The 13,299-nt window shown below is 40.4% G+C and overlaps 1 protein-coding gene and 1 non-coding gene across 4 annotated transcripts in view; both read left to right on the plus strand.

Annotated features, from left to right (window-relative positions):
- The window catches only part of NAA15 (N-alpha-acetyltransferase 15, NatA auxiliary subunit), a 90,301-nt gene that overhangs the window by 5,320 nt on the left and 71,682 nt on the right, over nucleotides 1-13,299 (plus strand).
- Nucleotides 12,283-12,391, plus strand: LOC114678487 (U6 spliceosomal RNA). Its single transcript, XR_003729933.1, has one exon. It is a non-coding gene; the product is annotated as a U6 spliceosomal RNA (small nuclear RNA).

The raw sequence follows: 13,299 nt of genomic DNA on the forward strand, positions 1-13,299 counted from the left end.
ACATGTGCCATATTGGTGTTCTGCACCCATTAACTCGTCATTTAAATTAGGTATATCTCTTAATGCTATCCCTCCCTGCTCCCCGCATCCCAGGACAGGCCCCGGTGTGTGATGTTCCCCACCCTGTATCCAAGTGTTCTCAGTGTTCAGTTCCCACCTATGAGTGAGAACATGCAGTGTTTGGTTTTTAATGGACAGAATTTTTCTTTCCTAGAAAAGTGGTGAGAGAAGTTAAAATAGCATTATGATTATGTTTGTGATTTGTCACTATTTGCCAGGTAAAATGAGAAATCTACCATTTGCCAGGCTCTGCTCTAGGTGCTTTAGAATAGCACTGCACAGTAGAATTTTCTATGATGATGGAAATATTTGTTATCTGCTTTAATAGATAGCCATTGGCCATGTGTAGGTTTGTTTTTTGTTGTACTTGTTAAGACAGGGTCTAACTCTTATCACACAGGCTGGAGTGCAGTGGTTTGATCATGGCTCACTGCAGCCTCCACCTCCTGGGTTCAAGCTGTCTTCCCAGCTCAGTCTCCCAAGTAGCTGTGACTACAGGCGTGCCACCATGCCTGGCTAATTTTCGTATTTTTGGTAGAGACGGGGTTTCGCCATGTTGGCCAGGCTAGTCTTGAACTCCTGGGATCAAGCGGTCCTCCTGCCTCGGCCTCCCAAAGTGCTGAGATTACAAGTGTGAGCTACCGTGCCTGGCCTGGCCACATGTAATTATTGCACACTTGAAATATGGCTAGTGCAACTGAGGAAATGAATTTTTAATTAACCTTAATTTAAATTCAAATAGTCACATGTGGTGAATGGTTACCATTTTGGACACAGCATGCTTTATTTAGAGTCCTTTCTTAATTCTCAAAACTTTTCAAGGTGGGGACATTTTTATTAAGCAAACAGACTGAGATTAAGCTAGTGTGAGTTACAGTCTGGAATAAAACTTTTTTTTCTTTTCAGGGCACTTAACATCACACACCTGCCTAGTGTTTAACTATTTAGGGGAGGGGTATAGGAGAAGGGTGAGGGAATTCTTTGTTAGGCAAAAGAGTAGTAATACTTATTAGGTGGCTGCATATGTTGTATAATAGGTAAATTATTATTATTTTTTTTTGGGGACAGAGGCTCCCTCTGTCACCCAGGCTGGAGTGCAATGGCGCGATCTTGGCTCACTGCAAGCTCCGCCTCTGCCTTATGCCATTCTCCTGCCTCAGCCTCCCAAGTAGGTGGGACTACAGGCGCCCGCCACCACGCCGGGCTAATTTTTTGTATTTTTAGTACAGTCGGGGTTTCACCATGTTAGCCAGGATGGTCTCAATCTCCTGACCGTGTGATCCCCCCGCCTTAGCCTCCCAAAGTGCTGGGATTATAGTCTTGAGCCACTGCACCCAGCCCATTGTATAATAGGTAAATTATTTTATGTGATTTATTTTCTTTGGGAAAGTTGCTGTTTCTGCTAGTTAATGATACTTAGTTTAGCTTTAGTTGCTGATGAAATTTAGATTAGGAATTGTTAGCAAGTAGGTGTCCATATGCACATGAAAGGTTAACTGATTAAATTTCTTTGTGACAGAATTCCAGTTTTGCAACTAAGAGTGGACAGTAACTTTGAAATTGGTTTTAATATACTTTTGCTTGTACTTTGTATATTTAGAATATAACAAAAAATCAAAAAATGGAAACAAAGTTTGGTCTGTTCTGAAATCCCCTTCTGAACATAGTAGTTAATCATAAGTTTATTTATTTTTTTGAGATGGAATCTCGCTCTTGTTGTCCAGGCTGGAGTACAGTGGTTCGATCTCGGCTCACTGCAGCCTCCGGCTCACTGCAACGTCTGGCTCCCAGGTTCAAGTGATTCTCCTGCCTCAGCTTCCCCAGTAGCTGGGATTACAGGTGTCCACCACCACGCCCGGCTAAGTTTTGTATTTTTAGTAGAGACGGGGTTTCTCCACGTTGGCCAGGCTGGTCTCAAACTGCTCACCTCGGGTGATCCACCCACCTCAGCCTCCCAAGTGCTGGGATTACAGGCATGAGCCACCACGCCCTGCTGCTAATCATAAGTTTAAACTAGGATAAATTATTCCTTAAAAGTATACCAGAAAACAAAATGCAGTTTTGCTGTTTTATATATGTATATATAATGTGTATATAATTACTATAAAAATTACAAAATAATTTTTCTGTAAAAATCTAGTGAGGGTCGGGCATGGTAGCTCATGCTTGTAATCCCAGCACTTTGGGAGGCTGAGGCAGGTGGATGACCTGAGGTCAGGAGTTCGAGACCAGCCTGGCCAACATGGTGAAACGCTGACTCTACTAAAAGTACAAAAATTAGCCAGGCGTGGTGGCAGGCGCCTGTAATCCCAGCTACTTGGGAGACTGAGGCAGGAGAATCGCTTGAACCCAGGATGTGGAGGTTACAGTGAGCCAAGATCGCACCATTGCACTCCAGCCTGGGGAACGAGAGTGAAACTTTGTCTCAAAAAAAAAAAAAAACAACTAGTGAGAAGTGAAAATCTTTTAATAATGTGGTAAATTTATTCTTTGCTTGCTTTTTAAATTTGTGTGTGTGTGTGTGTGCGCGCGTGCGTGTGTGCGCATATGCGCGTGGGACCAGGATTTCACTCTGTTGCCCAGGCTAGTCCTGAGCTCAAGTGATCCTCCTGCTTCGGCCTCCCAAGTAGCTGAGATTATGACATGCTACTGCGCCTGGCCTGTTTGCTTACTTTTTAATTTTTGTTTTTCTAGAATGAGATGTAGTATGAATGAAGAAATAAATACATGTTTTTGTTTTAAATTGACAGCATATAGTTTCAAAATTCTGTATTGTGTTAGAAACCTGAAATGTTTTAAAAAATGATTCTTTTGTGGCCGGGCGTGGTGGCTCAAGCCTGTAATCCCAGCACTTTGGGAGGCCGAGACGGGCAGATCACGAGGTCAGGAGATCGAGACCATCCTGGCTAACACAGTGAAACCCCGTGTCTACTAAAAATACAAAAACTTAGCCGGGCGAGGTGGCAGGCGCCTGTAGTCCCAGCTACTTGGGAGGCTGAGGCAGGAGAATGGCGTGAACCTGGGAGGCGGAGCTTGCAGTGAGCTGAGATCCGGCCACTGCACTCCAGCCTGGGTGACAGAGCGAGACTCCGTCTCAAAAAAAAAAAAAAAAAAAAAAAAGATTCTTTTGCGTCAAGAGAGTGGGTTAAAAATACTTGCTTGTGCAGAGTGACCACAGTTCAGTTTTCAATAGTAGTAGATAGACAACACTATATTTTCGGAAAAACAGACTAAAGCTTAAAAGGGAACTGAATTTAATATTCCATTCTTTAGATGTGTCAAAGTGTTGAAGTCCTGGGTCATTACTGGGGCTCAAACTAGTTATTTGATGATAATAGAATTGCCATCCAAACTATTGAAGCACTGGTTAAAGAAGAGTTTCCAGAGAGGCAGGAATGGTGCTCTGTGTGATTAGGGGACTGGAGAGATACTGTCCAGCTGGCCTCAACTGAAGGGATCTCTCTCCTTAGTGTGCAGTCTTATATCTTTTAATATTTCTGCTTCTGACAATGCAGTTCTGACAGCATTGATTCAGTATATCTTCTTTCTTCATAAAGGCATTTTTGGACATAAAAAGCTAGGTCATATAAAGGGTCATATATGTGCAAAGGACTGTTTAGAATTTTCTCCCCCAGATACCTGCGTGACTCATTTTTCTTAGTTGTTTTAGGACTTCTGCTTACATGTCCTTTATTTATTCTTGATTTTAAATTTTATTTTTATTATTTTTTGAGACAGGGTTTCGCTCTGTCACCCAGCGTGGCATGCAGTGGCACAATTTTAGTTTACTGCAACCTCCGCCTCCTGAGTTCAAGCGATTCTCCTGCCTCAGCTTCCCGAGTAGCTGGGATTCCAGGTGCTTGCCACCAGGCCTGGCTAATTTTTGTAGTTTTAGTACAGACTGGGTTTCACCATGTTGGCCAGGCTGATCTCAAACTCGAGACCTCAGGTGATCCACCTGCCTCGGCCTCTCAAAATGCTGGGATTACAGGTGTGAGCCACCGTGCCTGGCCTAATTTTTTTATTTTTATTTTTTGAGACAGGGTCTCACTCTGTTGCCCAGGCTGGAGGTCTGGAGTGCAGTAGTGTGATCTCCGCCCACTGCAACCTCCGCCTCCTAGGTTGAAGCGATTCTCCCACCTTAACCTTCCGGGCAGCTGGGACTACAGGCACATGCCACCATGCCCAGCTAAACAGGTGTCCTTTAAATGTTATTTAGAGGCCTTCCTTGGCTAGCAGTCAGTCCTTCTCACCTTATTTTCTTATTTCTTACTTTATCTCATTTATCAGCTTCTTACATTTACTTGTATATTTATCACATATTTTCCACAATTAAAATGTAGGTTTTATGAAGATAAGGATGTCTGCTAATGGCTCTATTCATATTGGTTAAAATGATGTACCATAGTAGATGTTTAATAAATATTTGTTATGTGAAGTGAGTGTGAAAACAGTGATTACAGGGCAAGAGAGAAAGATCTTTGGACTGTGTGCTTGCATAAATATTTGGAAAACGGAGTTAAGCTGGGCTTTGGCATTACAGAGTACATTATTATATGAAGTAATTGTAGGATATTGGGCAGAGCCTGTATTATGTGGTAAGACTTTGAAGTTTAATTTATGAATGAATTATAGTATTTGTTTACATAGTCTTTCTTTCATCATAAAAGCATAATAAGAGGAAAATTTTATTAATGTTTCTTTGGTTTTGGCATTGGAGGATAAATGCTATCAGGATTAAATGAGTTGGTTGTGAGAAGCCTGCTGCTGTATTAGAATCTTCAGATAGTAGGACTCAGTCATACGTCATTTCATAGAGCTTTACAACCGATTCTGACACGAAGTCAGGGTTGACGACCGCTATATATGATATTAAGAAATGGACCTGTTATAAAATTTAAAATATAAAATGTTGAAGAGCTGGGCACAGGGGTGCATGCCAGTTACTCAGGAGTCTGAGGCAGCAAGATTTGGTTGAGCCCAGGAGTTCAAGGCTATAGTTTGTGATTATTGCCCCTGTGAATTGCTACTGCACTCCAGCCTGGGCACCATAGTGAAACTCCATCTCTTTAAAAAAAATTAGAAGGAAAATAATTGTAGTGTAGAGTTGCTTTGTGTTTTTCAGGAAATTTAAAAATCAAGTTTAATTCTTGGTATGCTGAGAAGCTGGTGTGGAAGAGAGAACAAGTCACTTAACAGTGAGCTTAGCCAGCAATCAGCATTCATATCTAAATACAAGTTTGCTCTCTATTTACAGGCAATATACTGTTGAGGAGACAAACTTAAGATTCTTAGTGAAAAATGGTTGTGAAAAGGATGTCAGTTGCTAATTCTGATAGTAAGAAGGATGAGTGAAGAGGCTTAAATTCAGTGATAGTTATCAGTGTAAATGTTAGGGCATGGAAGGAATTTTATGCTGTGGTTGTATTCTTTTCGAAATTTCCCTGAAATGTCAGCTGTAGGCTTAAACATCTAAGTTGTTTTATGATATGTGCTGTACAAACTTGTATTAAAGTTGTAACTTTAAGAACACTAGTCTAACTTGTTGCATGTGGTTTTTTTCCTCCTAGGTAAGATAGGAAATTATATTGTTCACTACTTAATGTGGCATTAAAATAATCCCTTACACTTTTAATTTAATTAAAGCAATCTTTCCTTTCCTGGTTATTTAGAAGTAAAATAGCTTGTAATCCCAGTGCTTTGGGAGGCCAGTATGGAAGAGCTCTTGAAGCCAGGAGTTCGAGACCAGCCTGGGCAACATAGCAAGGCTCTGTCTCTGTAAAAAATAAAAAAGTTACCTGGGTGTGGTGGTGGTGCAAACCTGTAGTCCCAGCTACTTGGGAGGCTGAGGTGGAGGACTGCTTGAGCTCATTGCAGTTTGAGACTGCAATGAGCTATCATCATGCCAATGCACTCCAGCCTGGGTGACAGAATGAGACTTTGTCTAGGGGGGGAAAAAAGGTAAAAGTTGCAGTGTAAGAATTAAATGATGGACAGGTTGATGTTTTTGTTATCTCATGGGCTCTACTGCATTTTCTTTGGTTAGTATAATATGAGCAAATCTTCAGTTGAAATAATATGAAATTTCTACTAAAACACCTTGGGGAAATAGTATTATTTGAAGCCAGTAATATTTTTAATCTTAAATATTCCATTTGATTTTATTACTGAGGAGATTGTGTAAACATTCCTGAATGGCATCTATAAGAGTTGTTTTATCTGATTACATAAAAGGAGAAGTGAAAGTTTGCTTTTAAAAACAATAGACCTAGGGAAAAAAAGCCTGACCTTGGTTGGTTGTCTGCTTTTACACATGGTTGCTGTTCAAATTCAAATACTTTTTTTTCCTCTCACAATAAAATGGCTTACACTTAAAATGGGACTCTATTTTTCAGAGAGAAGTCGTTGGGTAGTACAAGATTACCTTTAATTATCAATGCTTGAGGACCAAGTCAGAATTTTTAAGAAGGGGTGCATTAAGCAAAGCAGTATTTATTTAGTATCTATTTTGAGCCAGATTTTATGCTAGACTTTTTACTTGTTAGCTGATACAAAGTTTGTGACACTCCTTTAAGGAAATTGTAGGTATAGCCAATACTTAATGACTACATTGTTACAGTATATTTCTTTCTTTCTTTTTTTTTTTTTTTTTGAGATGGAGTTGTTGTCCAGGCTGGAGTGCAATGGTGGCGCTATCTTGGTTCACCGCAACCTCCGCCTCCCTGGTTCAAGTGATTCTCCTGCCTCAGCCTCCAGAATAGCTGGGATTACAGGCGTGTGCCACCATGCCCGGCTAATTTTGTATTTTTAGTAGAGACAGGGTTTCTCCATGGGCTGGCCTCTAACTCCTGACCTCAGGTGATCTGCCCGCCTCGGCCTCCCAAAGTGCTGGCATTATAGGCATGAGCCACCGCGCCCGGCCTTTTACAGTATATTTCTAAATGCTTTATGTACAGGTAATTCCACTGTATCGGAATATAGAGATTCCTAAAAGTCTCTGCGCTTTGCAAAGTCATGCAATAAAAACCACAGGGCTTATGGGAAAAATGAGGTTGGCCACAACATTAAAAAACGTTATTAGTGACAGATTAAAAACAAAGACAAGAACTTAAAATGGTAGTACTGTTTTACATATGTTAAATGGTTAACAAATACATAATACTATGATGTAAATATTGCACTTTACTTTGGATAAGACAGTGCTTGCTTGCAGAAGTGGGCATCTGAAGGATGACAGTTTGTGAATCATTGTGAGGTGGAGAAGGGCAGGTTGTCTGAAATCTGATGGAAAGTTGTAACATCACATGTGGATGGGTGTGGTTCATTGTGGCTCACAGCATACAAGGGGAACTGAGGTAGTTGAGGTGTGTGTCTGGGTGCTGCTGTGTATGCCTATGAGACTTGTTTTGGCTAGGTGCTGTTTTCTGTGTTCATCTAGATTTTCTAACAGATGAAAGTCACAGAAGCAAACATGAAATTTAAAATGCTCAAAATGCTCCCCATCAATTGTGTTGGAGCCAATGTGTGTTTTCAAGACAAGCATTATAACAGAATTTAACTGTACATGATTTCACTTAGAGTTGTAGAGATCATATATCCTGTGTTTGAGTAGTTCTTAACTCTGAAGTATGGCTGTTTACCAAGAGCCCTGGTCTTACGTCCAGTACCTGAGATAGTGCCACATTCTTTGCCATCTTAGGTTGCCACTGCCACTAAATGAAAACCAAGGAGACTTAAGCATCTTCCAACTTTTTGTTCGTTAGGGAAACTTTTTTGTTGAGATGGAGTCTCGCTCTGTTGCCAGACTGGAGTGCAGTTGCATGATCTTGGCTCACCTCAATCTCCGCCTTCCAGGTTCAAACAATTCTTGTGCCTCAGCCTCCTGAATAGCTGGGATTACAGGTGTGTGCCACCACGCCCAGCAGATTTTTGTATTTTTAGTAGAAACGGGGTTTCCCCATGTTAGCCACGATGGTCTCAATCTCTTGACCTTGTGACACTCCCTTAAGGAAATCATAAGTTAAGCCAATACTATAGAATCATCTAGTAGATTCCTCAGAAATGCTTGTGGAACAATTTCTTAAATTTTTACATGTTTAAGTTGTTTCCTATATCCTTGATATTTGAAGGACAGCTTGGCTGGATATAAAATATTTGATTCACATCCATCACCTGTCCTCTCTCTTCTATATGTATGACTTTTCTTTGATTCTTTGAAATATTTCTTGTGCTTCAGCCTCCCAAAGTTCTGGGAATACAGGCATGACCCCCCGCACCCAGCCTAGGGAAGTTTTATTTTATTTTATTTCATTTTATTTTATTTTATTTTTTGAGACGGAGTCTTGCTCTGTCTCCCAGGCTGGAGTGCAGTGGCGCGATCTCGACTCACTGCAAGCTCTGCCTCAGCCTAGGGAAGCTTTTGATAGAGGCTAATTCATTTTAAAGATTTCTGTGGGGAGTCTAAGTGACATTTTAGAACCCAGGAAATAGGCCAGGGATGATGGCTCACGCCTGTAATCTCAGTGCTTTGAGAGGCAGAGGTGGGAGGATCACTTGAGCCCAGGAGTTCTAGGCCAGCCTGGGCAGCATGGCGAAACCCTGTCTGTACAAAAATTCAAAAATTAGCCAGGTGTGGTGGTGCGCGCCTGTAATCCCAGCTACTTGGCAGGCTGAGGTAGGGGATTGCTTGAGCCTGGCAGGTCCAGGCTTCAGTGAGCAGTGTTCATGCCACTGTACTCCAGCCAGAGTGACAGAGTGAGACTACGTCTCCTCAACAACACAGCAACAATAAAGGCTCGGCAAATCTGAGTAAAAGAGAAAAGCAGTACTTTTCTTAAACTACCTCACAGAGTAGGTAGTGAGATATGTATACAAGTGCATGGCAAATGGTAAAGCATGTGTATTATTAGTACTTGCTCTTTTGTAGATGTAGTCTATTTTAAACCTTAGCTTTTTCACTGAATTGATCTCATCTTTGGTTTGTGTTATATTTACTGGGTCTTGTATTCTGTTTGATGTTTTTATTTGCTTTATTTTTTATTTTTATTTTTTACTTGAGAGTTTATATTTTTGTTATGTATACTTTTATGTATACCTTTAAAACTCCTCTTCGTCTCCCCCCCTTTTTTTTAAATTTAGGTTTCTTCCATTTGGTTTATCAGCTTTAAATTAGAGCCATTTAGTTTCATTTTCTTATGTGTGAGGTCTTATTCCAGTTTTTTTTTCTGTCTCTTTTCCTGTGATTTTTTGAAGTTATATTTACTTTGTGAGAGTATGTCATTTTCCATACTGTTCTTCCTCATGAATACCTTTGTTTTAAATTTAGTACTACAATATTGTTAAAGATTTACAGATCTTTTCTTGAAGTTCTCAATCACTTCTTGGTTGGATAAAGCTCATCATCTAGTAGATTCCTCAGGAATGCTTGTGGAACAATTTCTTAAATTTTTACATGTTTAAATTGTTTCCTATATCCTTGATATTTGAAGGACAGCTTGGCTGGATGTAAAATATTTGATTCACATCCATCACCTGTCCTCTTTCTTCTATATGTATGACTTTTCTTTGATTCTTGAAATATTCCTTGAAAATATTATCCTGCTTGTATCTTGCTTGTGTTGCTAACGCCAGCCTGATTTTATTTCTTAATGTATGACTTGGTTTTTTTTCTTAGACATCCAATAAATTTTCTTGAGTTACAGTTTTGAGTATTGGTAGTTCTGTTCTATTTCATTCTTCAGTAATCTTTGACTATTGAATCTTATTTGCCTCTCTTCTTTTTTTTTTTTTCCCCCCCAAGATGGAGTCTGGCTCTGTTGCCCAGGTTAGAGGGGAGTGGTGCCATCTCAGCTCCACCTCCCAGGTTCAAGCGATTATCCTGCCTCAGCTTCCCAAGTAGCTGGGGTTACAAGCGTGCACCACCATGCCTGGCCAACTTTTTTATTTTTAGTAGAGACAGGGTTTCACCATGTTGGTCAGACTGGTCTCGAACTACTGACCTCAAGTGATCCACCTGCCTTGGCCTCCCAGAGTGCTGGGATTACAGGTGGGAGCTACCGCACCTGTCCTCTCTCTTCTATATGTATGACTTTTCTTTGATTGTCTTCACTTCTATTTCTTTTTCATTTATGTGAAAGCATTCCTGTCTCTTTCATTTCTGTCTCTTTAGATCATATCTGTTCTATCTGTTCCCTGTAGGGCATCTTTTGTAATTTAGTCTTCATTTAAGTTCAGTTTGTTCATGTTTTGCAAGTTCCTGTTATTTGTCTACTCTTTAAAATTTTGAGTTTCTCATTTGAGGTGTTCTTTTATGTCTGCATTTGTTATTTAATTACTTTAAATTTGCGATGGATATAGTGTTGTTAATCTTTCCTCTGTAAGGGTTTTTGGTGTATTTTCATCTGCCCAAGTATTTTACTTTTTATTTCTTATAAGTAATTTTGTATGAATGCTGAGTTCTTTTTTCTGTTCAGGTTGTTTGTGCTGGATTTTACTGTACCAACAATATTGTTATCTTATTTTGTCTTATTTTGGTGATGGGGTTAGGGTGGCCTTCTCAGTCTCTTAGTTCAAGAGCACTCTGATTTGTTGCCACAGTGAAGTGTAGTTTTAAAAATAAATTAACACCTACCCCCCCAAAAACCCCCGCCATAGTTCTGTCTTGTTTTAGTAGGCCATTTATGCTCTGGTCACTTCCTTTTTTCCCTTTATCATCAACCCTCCAAATGATACCTCCTTCTCTCCCAGAAACTGTGCCTTGCTAAAACTGTTGCCTTTGATCTTACATACTTTCTAAGTGTATTATTTTTGACTTCCCAGTAGCCATTGCTCTCACTGTCATGTCTCAGATGAGCCGTCAGTACTTTCTCTCAGATGGGGCCCTCTCTTGATGGTAAATCCTCGGTCATATTACATGTAATTCAGTTACCACTAGGACCCTGCTATACTGCTCTTCTGGACAGTTCCCATTGAAGCTTCTGGTCTTCGATGTTTATGCTCTTACATGTAAATTGGAGTTTTTAGTCATTTCATCCTTACAATGCTGTGGGGTCAGCTAAGGATGATTTTATTTGCTCTTATTCTTGGCCTATATGGTTTTTATGAGGATTTGTGGAGCGTGTGGAAATTGGAGGATAGTGGACCGGGCACAGTGGCTCACACCTGTAATCCCAGCACGTTGGGAGGCCAAGGCAGGCGGATCATGAGGTCAAGAGTTCGAGACCAGCCTGGCCAATATAGTGAAACCCGTCTCTACTAAGAATACAAAAATTAGCTGGGTGTGGTGGCATGTGCCTGCAATCCCAGCTACTCAGAAGGCTGAGGCAGGAGAATCGCTTGAACCCAGGAGGCGGAGGTTGGAGTGAGCCGAGATCATGCCACTGCACTCCAGCCTGGGTGACAGAGCAAGACACTGTCTCGGAAAAAAAAAAAAAAAGCGAACCCAAATTAGAGGATAGCCATTAACCTATAGGGGACTTAATCCGTGTTTTTTATGTGCTATACTTGAAAATATTTGTGTTTGCTTTAAAATAATTTGCAGTTTAGGTTTTATATAATTGGATAATTGGTTATACTTCTGTTTCTGTGTCCCACCGCATTGTTCTCTCTTCAAACTCTCTTGGAAGTATTTGTCGTGGAAATAACTATGAGGTTATATTTTATAGCTGTCTGTCAATCATGTGTATAATCCTTGTTTTGCAGATTTCTGCTCTTATGAAGCAGGAGTCCGAAATGCCCCTTTAATGTTCTTTCTTCAAGTAACATAATTTCATGCTATAAAACAAATGAAATATAAAATCTGGCACATTTTATGATACATTAACAAGAGTATAGTATTCAGAAAGCGGATGGTGATTGTTACACTCAATTTTGCTTGCCATATATGTAATTTTCACTTCTGGGTTCCATATATGTAATTTTGGTAAGACCATATATGTAATTTTCACTTCTGGGTTCAAAACTTCCAAAGATACAGACCAGTGACACCCTAATGCTTGTACTCCACAAAAATATTGGTGTAAAGTTCCTACAGATCTTTCTTGTCTTTTTAATTCTGAGAGTACATATTTATTACCTTTATAATATTGAGATGCTTTTTTTGTGTGAAATACGCCAAAATTTTTTAATGGCTTATTTGGAAAAATAAAAATTTAGCAATTCCATTTCAGTTTCCCAGTTTGTTTTTTTTTTGGAACACTATTATACTATTTTTTAAAATATAGAGTGCTTCTTTGGCAGCACATATACTAAAACTGGAACAGTACAGAGAAGATTATTAACATGGCCCTTGCACAAGGATGGCATGCAAATTCATGAAACCTTCCATATTTTTAAAAATATACAAAAATTAAGTAAAATATAGAAACATGGTAACAATATTATATCAACTTCAAAGAGTGGTCTAAAATGTCAGTGGAGGCTGGGCACGGTGGCTCATGCCTGTAATCCCAGCACTTCTGGAGTCTGAGATGTGCTGATCACTTGAGGTCAGGAGTTCAAGACCAGCCTGGCCAACATAGCGAAACCCCGTCTCTATGAAAAATGCAAAAATTAGCCTGGTGTGGTGGCATGTGCCTGCAATCCCAGCTACCTGGGAGGCCGAGGCAGCAGAATCGCTTAAACCCGGGAGGTGGAGGTTGCAGTGAGCCGAGATCGCACCAGTGTACTCCAGCCTAGGCAACAGACCGAGACTCCATCTCAAAAAACAAACAAACAAAAAACAACAACAACAAAAAAAACCTAAAACTTTCATATATGGAACAGCTAAAAGAACAAAGCTGTTTAGCTTGAATAAAAGAAAACAGAATTCTTACGGAGTTATAATCCTTTATCTAGTTACAGGGCAATAGTTTGGATCAGTATATCTAAAAACATTTTTGTAGGCTGGGTGCTGTGGTTCACGCCTGTCATCCCAGCACTTTGGGAGGCCGAGGCAGGTGGATCAGCTGAGGTCAGGAGTTTGAGACCAGGCTGGCCAACATGGTGAAACCCCATCTCTACTGAAAATACAAAAATTAACTGGGCATGGTGGTGCACGCCTGTAATCCCAGCTATTCAGGAGGCTGAGGCAGGAGAATCATTTAAACCCGAGAGGTGGGGGTTGCAGTGAGCTGAGATCACACCACTGCACTCTAGCCTGGCGAAATTTTGTATTTCTAGTAGAGATGGGGTTTCAGCACGTTGGCCAGGCTGGTCTCGAACTCCTGACCTTGTGATCCACCCACCTTGGCCTCCCAAAGT

The sequence above is a fragment of the Macaca mulatta genome, chromosome 5 (assembly GCF_049350105.2).
Source record: "Macaca mulatta isolate MMU2019108-1 chromosome 5, T2T-MMU8v2.0, whole genome shotgun sequence".
Classification (NCBI taxonomy): Eukaryota; Metazoa; Chordata; class Mammalia; order Primates; family Cercopithecidae; genus Macaca; species Macaca mulatta.